Raw genomic sequence first — 14,905 nt, 5'->3', positions numbered from 1 at the left:
TGGGGACCAGGTTTTAGATGAAGAAGTTTCTGTTGATGAGTGAAATAGGTCAAGCCCAGGAGGACGGATAGTGTGTGTTCTCATTTGTAGGTAGAAACTAAAACCACTGACTATAATTTCCTGCAAGGGTTGTGATAGAACAGATGGTTACCTCATGCATAGTACACTTGGCTAGGAGCAATATCTACCTTCTCTTTCCTCGTGTTTTACCTCACGATAGGGTAACTATGTTTGACAGGAATTAATTGCATTTTTTCAAAGTAGAGAAGATTTTTGAATGTTCTCAACAGAAAGAAATGGTGACTGTGTGAGTGACCCCATGCCCCTGACCAAGACCTGATCCCTGTACACTGTTTCCATGGCTCCATTATCATCATCTCAGTCCCTGGAAATATGTGGGATTACTGTGCCAAGGACAGGGAAAAATTCAAAGTCTAAAGGGAAGAAAGAAGTAATTGATGTCTCCACAGACATGGAAGTTGATGCTATACATTCCTGTATGCGAGAGATGCCCAAATGTGGATCTTCCCACCAGTTAGCACACATTCTCCGAGGTCAACTCAGGTCACCAGTCAGCAAAAAAGATGAGTGTGGGCGTTGTCTTTGAAGGTGTAAATACAAAAAGCTCTGCGGTTGGACACCTGGCAAAGTCCTAATGAAGCCAGCCGGCGGAGTGCACAGCTGAGGGGCCGCTTGGGTTGACTCCTTCTTTCTGCACCAAAGCAGCAAGAAATTGGGGGAGAGCAAAAACCAGAAGAGTGCCTCTCTCCTCCTTGACCCTCATCGCCTCCCACAGAGCACAGTAGAAAGCAGACTTCTGTTCCCCTGTTCACCCCCCACTCTCCCCCACCCCCAGGACTCCTGCAGAGGACAGCTGGAAGCAGAGTGTGCTCCTGTGCCCTCCCTCCACTTTCTCCTGGGCTCCTGCAGAGAACGCAGGAGCGGGGCAAAGGTCAGTTGACAGCATCCTACTCCAAAGCATGCTGTGTTCTCCCTGCTCCATGCACTCTTTAGCTTCCTCATCATGCAGAGGCGCTTGCAGCACACAGCCAAGAAGGTATGGCTTTGGCCACTTTGGAGGAGCTGGAGAAGGAGGAGGAGGAGGAGGAGCAGGAGCAGGAGGAGGAGGAGGAGGAGCAGGAGGAGCAGGAGGAGCAGGAGGTGGAAGAGAAAGAGGAGGAAGGGGAGGAGGAGGAAGAGGAGGAGGAGAAAGAGAAGGAGGAAGGGGATAGAGGAGGAGGAGGAGGAGGAGAAAGAGAAGGAGGAAGGGGGATAGAGGAGGAGGAGGAGGAGAAAGAGAAGGAGGAAGGGGGAGGAGGAGGAGGAGGAGGAAGATGTTGAGGGCTCAGAGAAGTAGCCTCAGGGCATCCCCCTTCCTGCTTCAAGGTGCTGTAGCTTCACAGGTATTTTATGACCAACCTCCCTGTAGCTTGCCTTGCTTTGCCTTTCCCCCATGTGCCTCGCACATGTTAAGGGCACTCCTGCTTTGTGTTTCTTGATGCTACTGCATGCTAAATTATCTTGTGACAGCGAAAGCCATCTCAACTCCAAGCTGTACCAAAGCAAAAATGTCAACTAAATTATCTGTAATGAAATCGTTTTCTTTTTTAATCATAGAGTCAACCCAAGTGTGTGGGGAGAGCGAGCGAACGAGCGAGGGAGATGGAGTGCTTTAATTGCAGGCGGTTGGAACACCCAGCCTGAGGTTAAATATCCTTTCATCTTGCATGGTTGTGTCAGAGAGTAGGCATTCTTAAGTCTTAAATGCTTTCGGTTTGGGGATAATTAAAATTGAGTTAGGGAAGCAAAATGAGGAAAATACATGGTTGAGAGAAAAATAGAATCTCCATCACTTCAGGGCAAAGCAGGTTCTAAAATCTGATGGAAATGAAGCTAATTGCTTGCTGAGCTTGGCATCTGTGAAACAGTGAAGCATACGACCGGAAGAATAGTAGTGCTGTCAAAGGTTGTGCGGCAGAGAGGAAGGACTCGTCCATTCTGGGTAGGGGGACTAGGAAAGGGATTTCTGAGCTGAATGGGTCTGTAGGAGAGAATGAAGGTAAGGTCATGTGAGGCTAAGGGATACGAAGCCCAGGTCTTAGACCGTCTCAACTAAATGCATATGCCTGGTTCAGTGAACTGTCGCTGTAGGTGAGATTTGGTGCTTGGTTCCCTTAGAACATTGTGAGCCGTGGCATGATCCCAAATGTATTCAAAGGGAGAGACCCCAGAGACTGTGGAGGGAATCAGGGAGGTCTGTCAAGAACAGTAGTCACGTACCCTGGTGGAACTGGAATCGTTTTGAGTTAGGACAAAACGTGGAAGACATGGGAGGTATTTTGGAACCAGAACTCAGCTATCAGCCATTAGTTGAATCTGTGGGTTCAAATGTACTGGGTTGACAAAGCTTACTCTCAACGCCAATCATGACAGGCACTGAGTCAGAGAATGGGGTACCTTGTAAGCATTGAGAATGCTGGTTCCTTATTAACATTGAGGATGCTGGTGCCTTATTAGCACTGAGGATGGTGGTGCCTTACAAGTATTGAAGATGATGATACCTTATGAGCATCAAGGATGATGGTGCCTTATAACCGTTGAGGAAGGTGGTACCTTATGTGCTTATAGCTCCAAGGAGAAGAGGACTCTTTACTCTTCTTTCTGCTCTGTTTTATCTTTCCATGGTATAAACACAGATCAAATCCATCCTATTATCAGAATGGTAGTGTGACTGAATATGGGGCCGAGAGGGGATGTTTACCATCAGTTCATAAGCCATTCTGAGCCAGCCCCTGCATACCACTGCACCTGGTAAAATAAAAAAGAGGAAAAGATACAAGGCCCACTTTTGAAAGGAGTTCGTGTGGAAAGAGCCAGCAGGCATCTGAAGCTTAATGCTGATGTATAGAATAGATACTAAGGCAAGATGCATGTCACAGGACTTACAGAACACCAGTCCAGTGGTAGAACACATGTGTAACCCTAGCACCTGGGAGTGGAGGCAGGAGGATCATGATTTAGAGTCTAACTTAGATTACATAATATCCTGCCTCAAAAGGGGGAACTGAAGAGATGGCCAGTGCGTAAGAGTACCTGTTATTCTTAGAGAATTATTTTCCAGCCTGTATCAGGTGTCTCACAACTGCCTGTAACTAACTTCAGCTCCAGGGGACCCGACACCTTCTTCTGGCCTCCAAGGACACCCACATTCATCTGTATGGGTTCATACATAGACATGCACATCCATATAATTAAAGCATGAAAATGAATCTTAAAAATGTGAAAACATCAAAGTTGGCTGAGGATGGTACCTTGGAGGGTGTGTGTGTGTGTGTGTGTGTGCAGGGGCTGTGCTGGAGAGGAACAGAAGTGAAGAGCTGGAGGAAAGGGTGAGTGCTGGGAAGCGAAACATGGCGTCAGTCAGAGCCTGAGAGACAGTGATGCCATTAGGATAAAGAACATTTTCACTCTGAGTTTATTAATATAAATATAAATATTTTAATCAGAATTGGCCCAGCATGAATTAATTTTCATAAGGTTCCCGAGGGACCATCATTAAGCTAATTTGATTCTTTCCCATAATCAATTTTCCATAGTGGACTGTTAATGTTTCCCCTTTCCAGTTTCATATTTGTCTTCATAAAATTACTTAAATCAAGATCAATTATTTTCTACATAAGTATCATGACAAAGATTTATCAATAACTCAAAAGCTCTGCTGAAATTTTATTCATTACATCCTTTGCCTTATTGTGTGGGGTTGTTTGTTCTGTTAAGGTAGGGCTAACCTGAGACTTAATAGGTAGCCCAGGGTAGCCTTGAACTTCTGGCAGTCTCCTTGTCTCAGTTTGAGTGCTTATGTGTCTAGCTATCATCGTTCTCTTTAGAAAATTAATTTTTTTGTAGTTTGTCTTCCAGTCACTCTGTTGAACCTCAGAGGAAGAGGTGGAAATCTCAGAGAGCAATCTCAGGCTCTCCTTTTAGAGAATGACATTAAAGTCACAGAGACAGCCCTGATAGTTTCATAAGAAACTGTCATGGTTGAATCACATTAGATTTGGCATCCACAGAGGTCTTAACCAAAGTTTATATTTTGACGTCACTGCAGTGATGCACACACATCTACCAGTCTCATTATTCTGCTTCCTTGAACAGGTTGCAGAAGGCTTCTAAATAGCACACAGATTTCCTGTATAGCCTTTAACCATTTTCCTACAAGCTGACGGCTTGCCACACTGTAAGGTCACAACTAGGACAGTGGTCACTGACATGAAGGCACAGAAGAGTTTCTCTGTCACCAAGATGCACCCCATTGTCTTTGTACCCCAAGATTAACTGCCTGTGGTCACGGTCATAATTCACTCTATGTACTGCTGGATTACTTTCGCTGGTGTGTGGCTGACAGTGTGTGCATCCTACACCTGCAGGTTTTACATGGAGTGTTGAGTACTCTTTCCAAATTCCTTCAGTTATGTGCAGCATATTTTGATACTTTATATCCTTACAGTCATGGAAGTATGTCTCAACTAAATCTCTTACAGTAGCACATGGGATCATGTTACTTACCTAATCCAGTCGTGACAGCCTCTGTGCCATATTTTGGCATTTAGGTTTAAGCCACTGGTTCTTCTGTTTTCTGACCTAGTTCTCATTTCTCTTTTTAAAAGTTCTTGGGAGATTTAAAATGATGCCTCACTTAGGAATTATTTGTTATTTCAATACACATATCTCCATCTACCAGTCTCATTATTCTGCTTCCTTGAACAGGTTGCAGAAACCTTGCTGTTATTCAGATATCTTAACCTGTTTTAAAGGTTCAGTTTCAAGTATTTTTCCTCCTCCATACATTTATGTACCAGGTCAGACGGTGTTGTGTGATTCTTTCCTCCAGGTAGACTGTGACTATTTACATTCCGAATCAGAACATCAGTGGTCACTCACAGGAGACCCTTGCCCTCAAGGCTGGCTTATTAATGTAATCCCTCACCTAAGACTCTTGCAACACAGGGCCTGTTAGCATTCTCTTGTGGAAGTATGGGGAGGCTTCCTGAGGTGCTCATGTGAGGGGGGAGCTTGAAAGGGGACTTGGAGCTCATTGATAACTTTGATGTCCACATGTGTCCCAGGGGAAAGCCTCAGCTCAACCAGTTTCTGTCACTCACATTTCAAGTCAGACTTTTCAGGGACTTCCCAGGGCATTCCACATTCCCTAGTGCACCTTAGAGCTCCTGATGCTTCAGTAGAAAAATCCCCAAAACTTACTGTTTCCCTACGCTGGGCTTGGGTGGATGCTTTCTTGTGTCTACAGATGCCACCATCAATCTAGAGTGCATTGGCTTCTTCTATTTATTACTTTTAAGAACAAGGTCTCCCTGTGCAGCCCTGGCTAGCTGAAGTTCATGATATATAATCACCCTGGCCTGGAGCTCCTAGAGGTCTGCCTGCCTCTTCCTCCAGAGTGCTACCATCCCTGGTCTAACTGATATTTCTTTACATTGCCCCTCCCCCTAGATGGTTTAATAACGCGTGCTACAAGGCTGATCCATTTAATTCATTCTGCTGCTCCTTTTAAGAAGAGGGCATCTTGTAGCGGCTTTTGAAGGACCATTCTCACTGTTGCTACTTCTCTTTGACGCCATCCAAGAAGGTCTCTATTCCTCCTTATTTCTAAAAGATATTGTCACCAAATACAGAGTTCACAGTTGACAGCTGTGTTTGAATCCTGCTGTGCCTCTTCCTAGTGCCCTGCTCCAGATGAGAGCTCTGCTTCCATGGGAGACACCCAACCCCTTCTTGTTAACCATCTCTTCATTTTGGTGTCTGAAGCATTTCTGTTTTGTCTTTAGGTTGAAATCTTTAATGATGATGAGTCTTGCTATACATTTTTTGGGGGAGTCATCTGTTTCTGGGATATACTTAGTTTGTTCAGTATAGGAATTGACATCTTTCACAATATGTGAGATGTTTCAAGACATCATTGTCTTCATTATTGGTACTGTGAATCCTATTTATTTTATTGTGAGAACCAATTGAAGAACAGGACCTTAGCATCTGAACCACACCTGTACCACTGCAAACCAGCAGGGATGTGGACAGTTGGCTCAGAGGTTAAAAATACTTGCTCCTCTTGGAGGGAGCTGTACATGGGATCCCAAGGGCTCTAGATGGGAATCCCAGCAAGATCCAAGAGCTCCAACACACTCTTGGGTATGGGCACCTACATGTGTATACACACCACTTCCCCCCTCCGACACCCAAATAAAAAATAAAAACAAAAAAATTCCAGAGCGCATGTTATAAGCACATGCTAGCGAGAATAGACTTTGTTTACAAACAGGAAAGGGAGAAACGTGGCTGGGTCTCGGGTATCTGCGAATAATGAAGCCGTATGTATTTATGCACTGTTTGTAGAATGTAAGTGCAGATGTCTGTAAGAACGGTCAACGCTGTGCTACTGAGCCTACTCTTCAGAGGGAGACTTTGAGAGGAAGGTCTTTTTGTGAGCTTTGCCTCCCAACTGCATAAGGAGTACACTCTGTTAACGTCAAAGGATTTGTCTGTGAATACAGCTAAACCTTGGAAGTACATCAGACACATGTGATCATTGTGTTGTCCTTATATCCTGTTTCTCCGGCGAAAGGAGACTTTTCTTGGCATTCAGTGGCCCCTCTGTATCTTTCATTTTCTACTCTAACTACTTAATTGCTCCATTCTTGAGAGCGGTTGTATTTCTTGACTTCACTTTAATAGAATAATAATAATAATAATAAAAAGTCTGTTTCTTTAAATACTGTACATCTTTCAAAGATGTTCCCTAGCAAATGCAGTCTTTCCTGCCTACAGATCAGTTCTGGGGTACTTTGTCCTCCTAAGGGCTTTTTGGATGCTTCAGTCCTGGGGGACTTTGTCCTCCTGAGGGCCTACTGGGTGCTCGATTCTTGCTGACCTTCCCCTCCTGTCATTGCAGACTCTGTAAGGAAAGGAACTATTTTGCATCAAACATGGCGTATGTCTGCATTGTAACTGGTAACAGGATTATTCACATGGAAGTTGCTTAGTAGATATTTATTGAGTGGAATTGCCAGGGGACTTTGAGGATTTTGGGGAATAACTTTCAATTGCAGTTCTTTTTCCGGGCTGCCCAACTGCCTTCCCTTGGACTGTGAACACTTAGAAAACGTTGTCTGTGTATTGGCCGCTCTTTGATCAGCATCTGCCTTTGACATTTGCGTAGACCTTAAAATATCCTTTCTGACAGAGGGAGGGGACTGCACAGCAGCCATGGCCCTCATTTGGGGGAGGAACCATCTGAGCCATCTGAGTCTCCTTGTTTTGACAGAGCTGAGGTGGCTCAGTGCTGAGTGTCCCTGGCAGGGTTCCTGCTTGCTTAGAGGCCACTGCCCCTCTTACAGAAACACACGCTCTGACTGTCATCATAATGCCCACCAGAACAGGGATGGCCTCTTGTCCCACACAATGGTTTGGGCGACTTTGATCTACCACTAATCTTGATAGCCTGACAATTCACTGGCCACAAGATCTTTCTAACCTGTGAGGTCAGTTTGGTCCTCTGAAAACATGAGTGTGTCTTAGTCTGCCCCAAGAACTTCCCGAGCTGACGCGTTTCCCACATACATAGACTTCCTCATTTGGCCATCAGTGGAGGTCAGTGGGAGAGAAACATCAGGCTGGATCACTCCCTTGACCTTCTACCTGTTTCATGTGCAACCTAGTGATAGCTATCTTTCCTTATTTGTAAAGAAGTGAAAATTTGTTTAAAAATAATTCAAATACCTTTCCGCATTTGGGAGGAGAGGTCTTGCTTCCTGCTTTATAATGCATAGAAGTATATAATTCATATGAATAATGACATGTAACCTGTGTCCCCACCCCATGATTAGGAAAGTATCTCTGTACGTAATGGTTGTGATATAGACTCCTGTTCCAATTACATGTGCAAGTGCATTAGACCCAGGCACTAGCTGGGCCCTGGTATTTATTGGGTACCATTCTTAATGTTTCTGCTATCCTCTATGTGTGTGAGTAGGTACTTAGAATATTTCGGTTTGCTGTTGGCCTCTTTTCCATTGAATTCTTAAGGTGTACAACTCACACTCTTCCAGACAAGGCAGCAGTGCTGAGCTTTGTACTATCTGGGAGTTTCTTGCTTCCCTTTCAGTCTCCTGTCCCACTCAGAAACCCCTTGCTGAGCTTGCCTGTGATGGACCGACCGCACTGCAGGAATAACGCACGCACGCACGCACGCACGCACGCACGCACGCACGCACGCACGCACGCACGCACGCATGCACGCACGGCCTCTTCCTCAGGATGCTGGATGTGCTGTCAGGCACCTAGATGGATGATGAGGGCCCGGGCCTCTGGAATCTCCTCAGTCTTCTAATCTTGAGTTGTCAGAATCTGGCACATTCAAGGACTGTTGCCAGGTCATTTGCATTACCTCTAATGTAAGAGCAAAGCTTTTACAGGCCAAGGGAACTTGCACCGGTTCAAATCAGATGCTCAAACTGCAGTTTGCTTTGAGCGAGGAGACAGCGGGTTTCCCGTCAGTGGGCTTCTGCTGAGTGTCTGTGCAGTCACAGAGCCGCCCCAGTTAGTGGTGCTTCCTACGGTGGCTCATGTCTCCTACCTGCCAAGCTCTGTCTCAGGAAACATTATTCATTGCTCCCCTCCATCAACAAAGGATGGCCTTGGTGTTTGCTAGCATTTTCTCTTTCCTTTGTCCTGTCTCTCTCCCTTCAGTTCTCCCTGACAGACATTCATAGGTTGATTCTTTCCATAATTGGCTGCCCCTTTCACTGTGTTGGAGGTATCTTTGGATTAAAATAATGTATTTTTAAAATGTATTTTGAGACAGGTGTTGTATGCTTTCTTTAATATGATGAACTAGATTTTCACACATTTGAGCACACACACACACACACACACACACACACGAAGAGGTACTGTTTGTCTAGGGGGAGGAAGGAGCCCAGTGGGAGGGGTATCAAGAGAGGGTGAGGGTCATATGAATAAGTACATGAATATGAATAAGAATATGAAAAAGTACATGACATGAACCTGTGGGGATACAGTGATATCTATCATTTTGTATAATGAACATATCTAGTAAAATAAAACCCTCACAAACAGCTTTTTCGTTTTGTTTTGTTTTGATATTTTGTTTTTTTTTTTTTTTTTTTTTTTTTTGGTTTTTCGAGACAGGGTTTCTCTGTGTAGCCCTGGCTGTCCTGGCACTCACTTTGTAGACCAGGCTGGCCTCGAACTCAGAAATCCGCCTGCCTCTGCCTCCCGAGTGCTGGGATTAAAGGCGTGCGCCACCACGCCCGGCTGATATTTTGTTTTTTTAAGCATATGATTTTAATGTCTCTCCATTGAGGTAGGTAAAGTCACCTTTGACAAAGCCTCAAAAGTGTCTGGCACTTTGGTTCACAAGGATATGGTCCAATATTGTGCTAACTTAGGATACAAAAAGGCACACAAAGTTGATGCCTAGACTCCCTGGGACTGGAGTTGGACAAAGGGTGAGCGGGGACCAGCTTGGGGAGACAGGAAGGGTGTGGGCTTGAGTTCTTGTTGACAGAGGTAGTTGGTCATGGGTGGACCCTGATGTGCTGAGTGTAGTTCAAACCCTCAGGCTGGGTAGCAGCTGCTATGGTGACCACTGTTTGCTTAGTTCAAGGGTTCACTGCCCTCAAAACAGCTGGCTCTTCCTCTGGGCCCTGTCCATAGACTTGCTAGCATGGATGACATTCCTGCTGATGTGAACACTGAAGTTGCCCCTGATTGTCTCAGGGGCTACCATTGTTGAGTCAGTGTGTTCTATCATAGCCCTTGAGATGTGGGCACATTGTACACTTCCCAGACCATGGCCACCATAGACCCATAGAGCTTATGTTGCTGATGAGGGCCAGATAGGATGGCTTCCTCTGTAGGTTCCTGTAGTGCTCAGCAAGGATGCTCTCCGGTGCCTGCAGTATCTTCATCCTTACCAGCTTGAAGCCCCACCTCTCAAAGCATTACATCAGAATCCCCACCAGCCTCTGCTGTACCCCATGTGGCTTCACAGCAACCAGGGCCTACTCCTGGGGCTAAGAGGGCTCTCCAGAACTAGGGTGCACCAGCAGGCATTGAAAGCATGACCTCCTAACCCGAAAACAACTTTTGAGGACAAAAATGTAAATGGAGGAAAAAAATGAAATGCAAGTGGTTTTTAAGGGCTGTTCTTTGTATGCACATAAACCCGTTGTATGAGTCTTGTCTTTTTTGTTTGCAGTTGATGTTCTTACACACATTTATTTTGCTTGAAGCTTTCATTTCCACTGGCTAAAACTTTTGATAGCAAATTATCTGATATGTATAGTCTCCCCCCACTTCAGGCAGCAGTGCTCCAAAGTTTATGTTCATGACCCTATATGTAGAGGATTCTCTGGACTCTGCTTTTTAAAAAAAATTCCAAATGGGGTGATTTTTATGTCCTTTAAAAACCTTAATGCTTCCCATAAGGACTGTGGAATGATTTTATGACCCAGTCCTGCTTCCATAAATGTTAAAGAAACAGACTGGTGTAAAAATCTTGGGATGATAATTATTAATAAAAATACTCTTCCATTTGCTCTGCAGAACATTATTTTTGTATTAAAATTGTTTTCTCTTACTACTAAAATGTGCTCAGAAATGGATATAGGGGACTTAGGCATTTCTTAACCAAAGCAGCAGTCGCTCCTGTGGGAACCAGAAATACAGCGAATGCAGAGTAGTTTTAAGAGGAGGCTTTTAAAAAGTTATTTGTATTTATAAAACACATACTTGAGTTCATGGCTACGCCTCCAGTTAGGATGTCAAACAAGTACAATTCTCTGAAAATACCATTGAGTTCACCGCAGTGAACCATCCAGAAGAAACTGAACAATTTTCTATAAATTTAATTGCTGCCTTGGAATAATTATGTCTAAAGGATGGGATATATATTTTATTATCCATCAGCTTCTTTTTTAACAGGAGTACCGAGCTTTGTATAAGTCAATTATTTTTGATAGTTTCTGTAATTAATGTTGAATTATATTTTATTGCCCTCATTTTATTACATCACCATGGTGACAATTGAAACATTTCTAAATGGTGAAAATCTTGACAGTGTATTGTGTGTTACACTATTGCCTTTTTAACACTTCCATGAAATTCCAGGGCTGGTGGATTGGTGTCACCATGTATTGGAAAGCAATATTGAACCTCTTCTTCTTATGCTTGTGTATCAGAGAACACTCCTGTGTAACTCAAGACAGAACAGTGTAAATAATACTCCTTTTAAAATCTTTCCATGTTGTTAACTATTGACTGCTATTATGATTATGTGTTTTGTCCCTGTGTGTGTGTGTCTCTTTTTCTGTGTTGTCTCTATCTGTGGTGTCTTTGTGTATGTGTGTGTGTGTGTGCATATGTAGTATGTCTGTGTGTGTACATGTGTGTATGTGTCTATGTAGGGTAGAGTGTGGGTTGCACGCATGTCATGAGGCATGTGCCAGTCAGACGACAACTGCCAGGATTCAGCTCTCCCCTTCCACTGCGGGTTTTAAAGACCTCTTTCAGGTTGCCAGCTTGTGAGCAAGCACTTTGCCCTCTGAACCATTCACCCAACCCAGCAGTGTCTTTTCTCTATCATTATCTGAATTGCAAATTGTTTATGGAATGCATTTGTCTTATATCATGTTCTGAATTGCCCTAAATGTATATAATGCAAAATGTATGTCAAACAAACAATGCTAGCTCTGTTAGTAGAATTCACTCTTGGAAGTTTGGGGCTTGTTTGTGTTCATGACTGGGGAAAAAAATCTACTTTGTGTAGTATCCACATTATAAAAAAAAAAAAAAACAACGCCTGTTTTCCTTTAAAAATTAAAAAAAAAAACCACTAGTGTGGGGGACAAGAAAATGGTGAGAGGAGAAAAGGCGGGGCGGGGAAGTGCAGAACAGGCAACAGGCAGTTTATCTTCAAGGTCTTTCGAAATGAGGGGACCAAATGGGTTTTGGAGTGAAGATCAAGTTGACCAACCCCACACATCCTCCTATGTAGACAACACGAGTTAGCATGGTATTTCATGCCCTCCTGTTACTCTGGGAATCCTGTCAGTTCTAGGCTTGCAGAGACTATCAAAAGTCACTATTACATAGCCGTGCCTCCTAATCAACCAACTGACCGATTGTGAATTGGTCTCTACCACGCTTTCCCTTCCTGCGGGTATTTGTTTTATGTCTTTCTGCTGTTTGCCTTTCACTGCTTGGCCATTGTCAACACCTCTTAGAGAGTTGCAGTTGGGCGATGCTCTCAAGCACAGCCATGTAATTTTTGTGTGAAAAGCACTTTGAGGATAATTATCACTTGTGTAAGGACGAGTGCATAATCGCAATCAGAACATGGGAATGTTAAACTATATAATAAGCAAATTCTCCTTAAAATTCTAACACCAGTTTTTCTGACTGTTCAATGTGGAAGCTGGGGCTCTGGGTGCAGTAGTTTTGCCTGACCACATGATAAGAAACAACAGATTTGTGTTTATGTGCACATTTCTTGAGTATGGGTTTTTCCGTCTACAAATTGGACTTCATGTAGTGCAGAGAGAGCTTGTGTTTTAAAGATTTTGTGAGCTTGTCACATTACCACGAAGACTAGAAACATAAATTATACAAGCGTTAAATCATCATATTTGTTTGTAAGTTTGATTCTTCTATTTTAATTATGTATCATGCAAATACCCTTCTAACTTGATGGGTATATCTCCATCTATGGGTTTGGACCAATTATGTATGTCCTTCTTGAGAGTATAAGGTGAGATGATTTTATGGATAGGACAACTTGTTGGTAGTCCAAAAAAAAAAAACCGAAAACCAAAAAACAAAAAACTCTCAATCATATTGCATCTTTATTCAGCCAATATTATGTTACTTTCATTGTTCTTAGAACTCCTGTCCTCCTTCATTCAAAGACCAAACATTTGTCTCCCTCTCCCCAGTCTCTGGCATACAGGGTTCAGTGACTTTATGTTCCTTTCGCCAAAGCATATTTATTCAGTGGCAAAATGCCATGTTTCCATTTTTCCTCTCCTGGAATCTCTTTTTATGTATTCACCTTATTTTATCCATTTTCTTTAACTAGTTTTCTCCCCTTTGATGGGTTAGAAAGTGCCCCAGACAGACACAAGCCATTTAATTACCAGTGCAGAAATCCTTGACCAAGGCAGGAGTAGAGTCACAGCTCACATAATTTGCTGTTAGGTTACGTATGGCTAATGCTTCTGTGGGACGATGATATCTGTCCAGGCTCAGCGGAGGGGGTCGCTCATGTGGTTAGGAGATAGTAGAAGTCACTTCGTTAGTAACATGTTGCCTGTCTCTTATACATCAATTGTTAATGCTATATGCGTTATAGGGTTTTTTGTTGTTGTTGCGTTTTTCTGTGATGGCTAGGGAAAATATAAGAGAAGGGGTTTTATAATTATCTAAGGAGAATGCAGAGATCCCAGAATGGTTATTGCATGGTGATGTAAAAGGTGATGTATGTTATTTGGTGTCTCAAGCATCCTTCTAAGAATGGTGGGAGGCTTGTAGAGATGCCTGTGAGAGTCTAGAACATTCACACCAAGTAGATATACACTTTCACATACTTCTCCAAGTTTTCCCCCTGGCTTTCAGGGATCTCAGAGGGAACATTGTACAATAAAATACCTTTCAGGGGGATGTTAAATACCTTTCTATGCAATTGCTTCCCGTTGGAGTTAAATCTAACCTTCTGGCAGAGGTTGTGGCCCTGAGTAAGATGGATTTGGTAGGTAGGCTGTGGGGGAGACTTCACCAAGGGCCCAGGTTTCATATGCTAAAGATTTTGTTAAATGTTCAGAATATCATGAAAGGGAACCAAAGACTTTCTACATGTCTGAGTTTAGTCAGTTGGCTTTGCACATACCTAGTCATTTATAGAACTCCTTCAGCACGTGTATTTAGAGGTATGCTGGTGTGTGGCACATCCCTCTGCCATACACTTCACACCATTTCAGAGAAGCTCCTTGTATCAGTGAAGTTCATATGGGCAGCCTCTGCCTTTGGACACAAAAGCATCTTCAGGAGCTTGGCTTCCTGTGGAGAAGGATGGCTTCTCTAATGGCTGTTTATACCAGGGTTTGGAGCTGAGCCATCTACAAAGCCCAGAGGGTCTGTGGGAGGCCTTGTGGGGAAGAGTTCTTGTCTCAACCGGATCATTTTCCCTGAGGTGTAGCAGAAGGCCAACTGAGTGAGTAGTAAAGCTGAAACACTTCTAGAGGGATGTGTTCCTGGCCTCACAGAGAGGAGGAGAGGGGCCCTGGGATGCTTGCCACCGATGTTGGCACAGGGAAGAAACAATTATAGGAACCAGGGAAGTTCACCAAAGTGCTCAAACCTCAGCCTCACTCTGCTAGCTGAACAGATTGGACCAACATGCTAGTCTTCTCCAGTAACCTGTAGTATTTGATGAATTAGGAGTGGCCAGGTTAATGATTCTAAAGGCACTGAAGATTTTATTTGTTAACATACAACATCCAGTTGGGATATTGCTTCTTCACTGTTTATGGTAATTCCATTTAAACCCTATTCCTTTACATGTATATTTTATGAACATGTATTTTAAGAATATCCACAGTAGTGGGTTTATGGTTTTAGTCTTATAAATGGCTAAACACTGAGGACTAAATCCAGACATAGGAATGCCATTATCTCTGGAGGTTTGTCATGGAGCTGTTAAAGGAGGATGGGCACCTCTGTCAGGTGCTCATTCCTGTCACTGGCCACACCCAGCAATAGTGTGAGGATCTAGAGTATGAGTGGATCCCGTTGGTTTCTCATAATTTCTACT

At 43.5% G+C, this 14,905-nt stretch overlaps 1 protein-coding gene and 1 pseudogene across 5 annotated transcripts in view; one reads left to right on the top strand and one right to left on the bottom strand.

Moving 5' to 3' along the window:
• Window positions 1-14,905, top strand: part of Aff3 (ALF transcription elongation factor 3) — a 440,706-nt gene that overhangs the window by 125,497 nt on the left and 300,304 nt on the right. The gene's annotated exons all lie outside the window — the stretch shown is intronic.
• LOC110307123 (nucleoside diphosphate kinase D, mitochondrial pseudogene) lies at window positions 9,655-10,007 on the bottom strand (annotated as a pseudogene).

This window comes from Mus caroli, unplaced genomic scaffold, assembly GCF_978045245.1.
Source record: "Mus caroli unplaced genomic scaffold, Mus_caroli_1 scaffold_1, whole genome shotgun sequence".
NCBI lineage: Eukaryota > Metazoa > Chordata > Mammalia > Rodentia > Muridae > Mus > Mus caroli.
This window is presented reverse-complemented; position numbering and strand designations above follow the sequence as displayed.